Source organism: Schistocerca cancellata, chromosome 7 (assembly GCF_023864275.1).
Source record: "Schistocerca cancellata isolate TAMUIC-IGC-003103 chromosome 7, iqSchCanc2.1, whole genome shotgun sequence".
NCBI lineage: Eukaryota > Metazoa > Arthropoda > Insecta > Orthoptera > Acrididae > Schistocerca > Schistocerca cancellata.
This window is the reverse complement of record NC_064632.1, coordinates 240,426,912-240,436,982: the sequence shown is the minus strand read 5'-3', so window position 1 is coordinate 240,436,982 and position 10,071 is coordinate 240,426,912.

The following is a 10,071-nucleotide window of genomic DNA, read 5'->3' as shown; positions in this document are numbered from 1 at the left end:
GACACAAATTCTGATCATAGTTCTCAGTGTTGAAGTGATGATACCATACAGACTGATAAGTAGGACCAAACAGAAAAGTATGTAAGGAAGAATAAAAACATGGTGACGTAGACCACCTAATTATGTACACAATTTGTAGGTAGTAAAAATGCGAAAACTGATATTTCTCCCCTGAAACAGTCTGTGCTATTGAACCGCCCTCCACACACTGATTGGTGACGTATAGATATTAATTTTGTTTTATATGTGATCATAAATTTTAATATCCGTTTAATAACAAAACCGATAATTAAAAATGGATAACGATTTGGCAGCGTTCCCACATCCTGTCTTCAACCCAGTTCGTTCCTCCCGAAACCATGACTCGATTCACAAACAGACTCGTGATCACTCTCATGGCCGAAACAGATGACTTCCATATAAATTATTCTGTGAAATGTAACTACAAACTAAACAGAAATAATTGTACAGTAGCTAAATATTTTGCTTGCTGTAACGATCTAAGTTCGCACAACAGACAATGCCATATATTCTAACTAGTGCCGTAGCTAGACTAACTAGCCTCCAGGGCAAACTTCGAATAGTAGCAAGCATTTACATATTAAGCAGAGGTGAGCCTAACGAAACTGTTGTAAAACGCACTCTAATCGGAAACGTCAGTTTTCTCTCAGATATCTCCTTCATTCCTTTCCCCTGTTCTGAACCCGCCTACGTTATTCTTCCATTTCCTCCTCTTTTTTTCACCATGCCTCATTTTTGTCATCCACCACAACCCTGCGCCTCCCCCCCTCCCCTCCTATCACTTCACCCAGGGAAACTGCGCCACGTCAAATCCTAACCACGCCGCTGATTCTCACTTCACGATGCACCATTATCATTTAAGTTTTCTATCGCTTCTCCTGTTTATCAGTTTTCTCAGTGCTGTTACAAATGTTTCAAGATGTATTACAGGCTTCAAGGGGTTCTAGGAAGGACTTACATCGGGAGCCCACGATGTTCGGATCATGGATTTACTTCAATCTTTCCACACTTTTGGTAGTGCATTAGGACAACATAATGTACAAACAGTAAGGCGTACTACTTGGCGATGCCGAGAAAATCACAAGAGAAGTTCTACACATCATTGATGTACCGGTGTGCTGGAACTCTGAGGACGAGATGGCTGTGGTCGTGTAGTTGGCGTTCAATTTCCGTAATCGGTGATTCGATGTATTGAGTGCTGTTCCTGTTCCTTTTTCTTAAATTTATATTTTTGACAACGCTAGTCAAATTATTCGATCCATATCACATTCGAAACGTAATATGATTTAGAGACGTATGTATTTGCATGAACTTTTCTTGAATTCCAATGTTATTTACTTGACTGCTGATTTTTATTATCAAACAAAATATTAAATTTGTAATTATTATTGAAACGTCCCCTTAGAGAAATTAATGTATTACTCTGCTGATAGACCTCTTACAATATTTGATTTTCAAACAGCTGAGCAAAACTGAACGTACTCGAGACATTCACTAAACTGACACACAATATTTTTAGCGCAACGTAATCTGACTTTTATTAATCCCTACAAAAGAATGGCCCTGACTAACAATAAGCTATGCCTTTTATGAATCACTTACCTCACAAAAATCTTCGTTACTCAAACTACTGCAATACAGCGAGCGCCAATACTGCCAGCTAAATAAAAAATTCTAACTAGTGAAGGCACTAACTACTGATAGGCATAGTTAGCAAATGAAAGATTTTGATAGAGAACAAACAATGTCTTTACCTTAATAGTGTTCAAAAGTCATAATATATATATCAGTTCATGACATCCAGTCTTACAAATTTACTGTCTCTGATGGGCACACGTCCAGATCATCGGCTCTCAAAACTCCGCCATTTCTCTCCCCACATCCACCACTGCTCGTGGCTCACCTCCAACTGCGCAATGCTACGCGCTGTAAACAGCCAACTGCCCAACACTACAATAGCGAATATTACAACAATGCTAACCAGCCACAGACTGCACACAGCACAGCGCTACGTGGCGTTACCATCATAAAAACCTAAACAGCCTACTTACATTACAACTATCATCAAAATAACGACGAAATGCATAAATTTTTCCTGAAAATGTATGCCTGTCGACACTTGTGAAGTCCCTTATACCTGCAAACGAGTAAGGTACTGAGAACCGCTTTGCACCTGGGCACTTCGATCTGCAGACACGGGTTTCAAGAGCGATGAACAGTGATTGCTGTGTCCCGATGCGAGCCGAGTTGCTGACACCTGTCTTTCAGCTCCAGGCTGTTATGGGTTGCACAGCTTGAGGCCGCAGTATATGGGCATCACTGTTGTGGGTCAGCTGTGGAAATCCAGCGGACGTCCAGCACGACCCATGAGTTCGCCGATCGGTCAGCTCCGATGGCCAGCCCAGTTCCTGTTTGTACTGAGGTGAACCCCTCACCCTGATCGAGTGGGAGGTCGCCATGGGGCGTGGCAGGCTGTGAAAGACTTCCCAGGGGGCCAAACGTAAGGTCTCTCTGATTAGTCTGACAAACAGTTTCTGGGGGCTGTTTGCGGCTGATACTGTCCCTCAGCCAGATGCAGTCACTTGTCCAGTTTCAGAGGAATCCTCTCATCCTGCAAGATCCAGGTGGTCACAGAGGGTAGGATTGTTGGCAGTTGGGAACTCCAATGATAGTGGCATTATCAGGCCCCTTAGGGACATGGCTGCCAAGGAGGGAAAGAAAGCCATTGTAGGATACCTGTTCATTATGGAGGAGGTCATTCCAGACGTTGAATGGGTCCTTCTGGATGCCACGGAGGGTGCAACGAACTGTAGGTAGTGGCTCACGTCGGTACCAATGATGTATGTCGCTTTGGATCGGCCTCGAACATCTATCAGAAGTGCTAATGGTTGCTTCCGAAATTAAAACTGAGTTCGCCATTTGCAGCATAGTCGACAGGACCGATTGCTTACCTCTGGAACAGAGCCGAGTACAGGGTCTGAATCAGAGTCTGAGATGGTTCTGCGACCGAGTAGGCTGCAACTTCCTCGATGCGCACCGTAGGGGGATTTCGCGTTCCGCTAAATAGGTCAGGAATCCATTATACGCAGGAGGTGGCTACAGAGTAGCAAGGGCTATGCGACGTGGGCTGGCCGGTTTTTTTTTTAGGTTAGAGGGTCTCGTGGAAACACGAAAAGGGCTTAAATCTTAAAGGGTGCAGGTCGAACACAGGAACAACGTAGACCTAGGAACCATCGGTATAACAGTTGTAAATTGTCTAACCTGTGTTATAAATTACCATAGTTCCAAGTACTAATAGAAAGCACTGATGCTCCAATAGGCGCTGAAAGATGGCTAAAGCAGGAGATAAGTATAGCCGAAATTTTTGTGAAGGACCTAAAAGTGTTCAGAAAGGATAGGCTGTTAGAAGTAGTTTATCTTGTAGCGAAATTGAAGTAGACAGTTGTGAGTTAGTATGGATGGAGGTCATTCTTGGCCACCGGAATAAAATAACAATTGGATCCTTCTACTAACTTCCCAACTTAGACGGTACAACTGCTGAAAGATTCAAAACCAATTTGAGTCTAATTTTAAACAATTACTTGACTCATACAGTTATAATTGGTGGTTGCTTCAATTTACCCTCGATATGCTGTCGAAAATACATGTTTAAATCCGGAGGTACGCATAAAACATCATCCGAAATTATGTTAAACGCTTTCCCTGAAAATTATTTCGAGAAATTTGTTCATGAGCCAACTCCAATAGTAAATTTATATGAAAACACACGTGACCTCTTAGCAATAAATAATCCTGAGCAAATAACGAGCATCGAAGCGGATACGAAATTAGTAAACGTAAGGTTGTTGCAGCGAGACTGATTACCGTAGCTCCCGAACCAAAAATATATCTATTCAAAAAAAGCAGATAAAAGTTCACTTTGCGCCTCCCTGAGAGACAATCTCCACTCCTTCCAAATAAACAATTTAAGTGTCGACCAAATGTCAAAGAAATAAAATAACAAACGACGGAGCTGATCCCAAATGACACACACACCAGGTCAGAACATTGATGCAACTAACACAAAATCTCCAAGATTTGCGACCTTTTACAGAAGCTCGGAATTTACGCGGATTCCAATGCGAGATGCTTACGGTCTCGATTCCTGGCCTCGGTACAAGTTTTCAGTCTCGGCTTCAGTCTATATAAACACATCAAAAACAGTTTTTCATCACCTCGGTTCCGAGAGTTTCGAAACCTGTACAGAAAATTGAAATAGAGATCAACATAAACTTCATTTGCGTCCTTTTTATTGCTCACTCGTTGCTTCACTTTATACGAGATCATGTCTGCATGAGACCAGTAAAGTCTCTGGAATTGTGTAATGTCATGTTAATTGTGTTATTATGGAATATGCAGAACTGGAGGAAAACATACGGTGTGGTGTAGGGATTAGTTGATGACGAGACATGACGAGACATGAGAATTTGCTCAAGGAACTGAACCAGACAGCGAAACACTGGTACAAATCCACTGGACGAAGACAGTTACTTACAGCTGTTGTAATTGATGGGAAAAACTAAAATGATGGAAAATACGACGTGTCCTCATGAATGACGTACAGCAACACCAGAAGTTTTTTACAGTCTCAGGCACTTGTACCTGAAACATGTAAAACAATTTGCAATGTTTTACATAGGGAGCACTTGCAGGTAAAAAAAATGCGCATACAGTCATGCTGCATTATTTTTTATCTTAATATAACCCAAACGTTAAGGACGAAAATAACTTTCACATTATGGTGACACTGCCACGTAACATACCTTGATGAAATTCGTATCATACACAAACTGCTACGCTGTAGTACTTCAGGTAACTCAAAGAAAAATGCAATGAGACGGACAGATATGACAGTTTCGTTCAAACACAACAGTTACACTGAAGTCACCCAGATTCATAATGGTCTCATGGATATTACAAACGGAGGGACAGGGTTATTAATCCGGTATGTGATCACCTTGTACAGCCATACATGCTTTGCAACGTGCTACTGCGCCGGCCACAATATTGGTAATTAGTTATTGTGGCAGGACACTCCGTTCCTCCACTGGCGTGGCTGGCAAATGCTGGATGGTCATTTATGCATGTGGACATGCTGTAATACATCTTGCCAACGTGCCATACACGATGCGATTTAAATTGGGGGGCCGGGCAGACCAGCCCATTCGCCCAATTTCCTCTTGTTCCAAGTAAACCTCCACTTGCGCAGTCCGATGCTCTAACTCATTATTATCCAGAAAAATGAGGTCAGGGCCAAATGTACCTCTGAAAAGATGCACCTGGAAAAGAACAACAATGTCAGAACAAGTTGACTTTGAGTGTAATATGTTCAAAATTAGGAGGCCAGTACGCTCAGATAAAAATATGCCTCCCTACACGATAGCACCAGGTCCGGAAAAACGATCACGTTCGATAATATTGGAAGTACCATCACATGGCGAGAGCTGAGGACACTAAAACATCCAGTGAAATTGCAGAACATGATCGTTTGATAGTCCAGGTGCTATGGTGTGAGGAGACACAGTGTTGCAAGGGCGTACTGAACTCCAAATCTTTGAACACATTACACTCACCGATCAACTTTATTGTGACACTGTACTCCTTGCCCATTCGGGGAAGGGGTGTATTCGGCGCTGATGTCATTTCTGTGGACGACAATGTGCAACTGCAGGTGGAGGAGTTCTTGGAGCGAGAGTATATTCGACACATGGACTGACCTGCCCGTTCCACCAAGTTAAATTCCAAGGATCACCTGTGGGATGCATTGGGGTGACGTATTGCACCACGACCATATGAACCATTGCCCATCCAGCTGTTGTTAACCGCGCTAGTGGATTAATGGAACGCCTTATCACAAGATCCCCTTACAAACCTTGTGGCCAGCATGGGAGTACGTTGAGAGCTAGAATCGCAGTCAGCAGTGGTCACCCTATAAGAACCGTATCCCGCTTCTTTTAGTGTTTACAGGCCATCATGAATCGGGGTGACTTCAGTGTAGTTATGGTTTCTAGACTGAAGTTGTAACACACCCAGGGGTACACATAACGGGGATACCTTTAACTAGTTCTCGCTTCGCCTTTCTTGACCGTGCGCCCTCTCCACACCACGTACCTGATAATCCCATGACGGTCGTACTGTTCTGCTCCACACTGCTGCTGGCTTGCCTGAAATTATGTATCTAAATATGCAAACGGGTTTAGGGGGACCACTCAACGTTAAGCACAACACTGTCCTACGTCTGATATGAACATCTATATTCTGGGACGATAAGAAACCAGAGGTTGCACTGTTTACATAACTGCTTATCCCAATTGTCATTCTTGATGATATCTGTCCACAATATCACTTGGACGAGCGTACGCATAACCGACAAGACACGGGTGATTGTTGAAGATGCGGAGGGCGAATGATCGAACGAAAGTTCTTACGCTGGTCACGCACACACAGATATTTAGTACCAGTCCTCCTTGACAATAGTAATGATATATAACACAGCTCATAAAGTTAATTTTTCTCAGTTCACAATTGTACGAGTTTGCGCGTAACCGTCACAACGCGGCTGATTGTTGATGATGCGGAACGCAATGACCGGACGCACGTTCTCATACTCACTACAAGACACTGGCACTTGAATGCTCTCTTTTGTGGTAAACTATATTGCTTATCAACATTAGTTCATTCTGAGAGGCCAAACACGGGGCGGATGATTGATGTACGGTGCGACACGCAACGAGAGGATACACAGATACGTTATCGGCGGCACTGCTTATTTTTAATTACATCATTACGCACTTTCCTCTGAATCACTTCCATATTTCATCACTTTACTATACTAGCACTTGTAGCAACACTCAAACTTCCATAATAACAATGTCTCTCACATGCAGATATACCTACAACACAACGGCTCCGTGTCCCGTCCTCGACTCTGCAAACGCGCTGCCCGCATAGATACTTCACTACTAAGGCAGCGATATGACAATACACTTACAAAGCGTCATCTCTGTTCGTCTCATTGGGTAGTTCTTTCAGTTGCCTTGTGTAGTGCAGCAGTTCTTTCTACGTAAGCCCCAAGTTTCATCGATCAGTGTTAGTTGCTATTGGCACCCCATGTGATAATTACTTTTGTAATTTCTGATCACCAGTAACAGTGACTGAGATCACATTTCAGGAATTCTTCTTCATGTGTAGCCTACTTCCCAAAGGAGACACCTCAAATAATTTTACCAACATGTGCTCCAACAATTCTGAATATCTGATGCCCAAAATTAATGTAAATATCTGGCTTTTACAGCCGGGCGCTGTGACCGAGTGGTTCTAGCTCTTCAATCCGGAACCGCGCTGCTGCTACGGTCGCAGGTTCGAATCCTGCCTCGGGCATGGATGTGTGTGATGTCCTTAGCTTACTTAGGTGCAAGCAATTCTAAGTCTACGGGACTGGTGGCTTCAGATAGTGCTTAGAGCCATTTATTTTTAGCTTTTACATGACGGTGGGACATTTCGCACTCGATGGCAGGTAGAGCAAGTTGTTCTGTGTTAGATTGCTTATGGTGATCAGATTGGTCTCCAGATATCTTGTGATCAAAATGAAGGATAAACTTAAGAAAATTTCATCTGACTTTTGTAGAGTCTTGGCCGCAACCAGAGCCACTAAGGTTGCCCAGTAACGTGATGGGGTATTATACAATCATGATGAGCAGCTGCCGATGTTTCGAACTGCTCTTTTATACACTCCTGGAAATTGAAATAAGAACACCGTGAATTCATTGTCCCAGGAAGGGGAAACTTTATTGACACATTCCTGGGGTCAGATACATCACATGATCACACTGACAGAACCACAGGCACATAGACACAGGCAACAGAGCATGCACAATGTCGGCACTAGTACAGTGTATATCCACCTTTCGCAGCAATGCAGGCTGCTATTCTCCCATGGAGACGATCGTAGAGATGCTGGATGTAGTCCTGTGGAACGGCTTGCCATGCCATTTCCACCTGGCGCCTCAGTTGGACCAGCGTTCGTGCTGGACGTGCAGACCGCGTGAGACGACGCTTCATCCAGTCCCAAACATGCTCAATGGGGGACAGATCCGGAGATCTTGCTGGCCAGGGTAGTTGACTTACACCTTCTAGAGCACGTTGGGTGGCACGGGATACATGCGGACGTGCATTGTCCTGTTGGAACAGCAAATTCCCTTGCCGGTCTAGGAATGGTAGAACGATGGGTTCGATGACGGTTTGGATGTACCGTGCACTATTCAGTGTCCCCTCGACGATCACCAGTGGTGTACGGCAAGTGTAGGAGATCGCTCCCCACACCATGATGCCGGGTGTTGGCCCTGTGTGCCTCGGTCGTATGCAGTCCTGATTGTGGCGCTCACCTGCACGGCGCCAAACACGCATACGACCATCATTGGCACCAAGGCAGAAGCGACTATCATCGCTGAAGACGACACGTCTCCATTCGTCCCTCCATTCACGCCTGTCACGACACCACTGGAGGCGGGCTGCACGATGTTGGGGCGTGAGCGGAAGACGGCCTAACGGTGTGCGGGACCGTAGCCCAGCTTCATGGAGACGGTTGCGAATGGTCCTCGCCGATACCCCAGGAGCAACAGTGTCCCTAATTTGCTGGGAAGTGGCGGTGCGGTCCCCTACGGCACTGCGTAGGATCCTACGGTCTTGGCGTGCATCCGTGCGTCGCTGCGGTCCGGTCCCAGGTCGACGGGCACGTGCACCTTCCGCCGACCACTGGCGACAACATCGATGTACTGTGGAGACCTCACGCCCCACGTGTTGAGCAATTCGGCGGTACGTCCACCCGGCCTCCAGCATGCCCACTATACGCCCTCGCTCAAAGTCCGTCAACTGCACATACGGTTCACGTCCACGCTGTCGCGGCATGCTACCAGTGTTAAAGACTGCGATGGAGCTCCGTATGCCACGGCAAACTGGCTGACACTGACGGCGGCGGTGCACAAATGCTGCGCAGCTAGCGCCATTCGACGGCCAACACCGCGGTTCCTGGTGTGTCCGCTGTGCCGTGCGTGTGATCATTGCTTGTACAGCCCTCTCGCAGTGTCCGGAGCAAGTATGGTGGGTCTGACACACCGGTGTCAATGTGTTCTTTTTTTCCATTTCCAGGAGTGTAGATACAACTACAGTGAAAGAGCTGACGTTGAACAGAGTGGTGAGCACTTATTTTTACGAGAAGTATCCGAGCCCTACATGTTCCCCAATATTAACTTGCCTACGGAGAGGCCAAAGAATTAAAACTACCGGAGTGAAGCAGCTCAGTCGTTAGCTTTTGGGACGAAAGAGGTCGAAATCCTCCTTCTGATACCCCCTTTTCTTCCGATGTTTTCCCCAATTGGTCAAGGTATTCAAAGATGGCTCTGAGCACTATGGAACTTCAACATCTGAGGTGATCAGTCCCCTAGAACTTAGAACTACTTAAACCTACCTAACCTAAGGATATCACACACATCCATGCCCGAGGCAGCATTCGAACCTGCGACCGTAGCAGCAGCGCGGTTCCGAACTGAAGCGCCTAGAACCGCTCAGCCACAGCGGCCGGCTGGTCAAGGTATGCCAATACGGTTCTTATGGAAAGGTCACGGCTGAAATTTTTCACTAACCTCGTTCAAACTAACCTAGTGTTCCGTCTCGTCACCTTGCCATGGATGGAGTGATAAAAGGCCCCCTCCCTTCTTGTAACTCAGGGTCACACATTATTCATTACTCATGTAATTTCCATCGTAAACTTGATTTTTGTTGACGACATTGTGATCGTCAGTTCGAACACCTTTTCCGTGCGCCTCCCATTACAGTCTACCCTGTGCAAGCCCTATCACCTTTCCATTTGAACCTGCTGACTGTAGTCAATCATAGAAATTCGTCTGCAAATTTTACTCCCAACGCTTCTCTCCATTACAAAATTGACTGATTGACGTCTGAGGATGTATACTATTACTCGATCCCACCTTTAGTCAAGTTGTATTATATGTT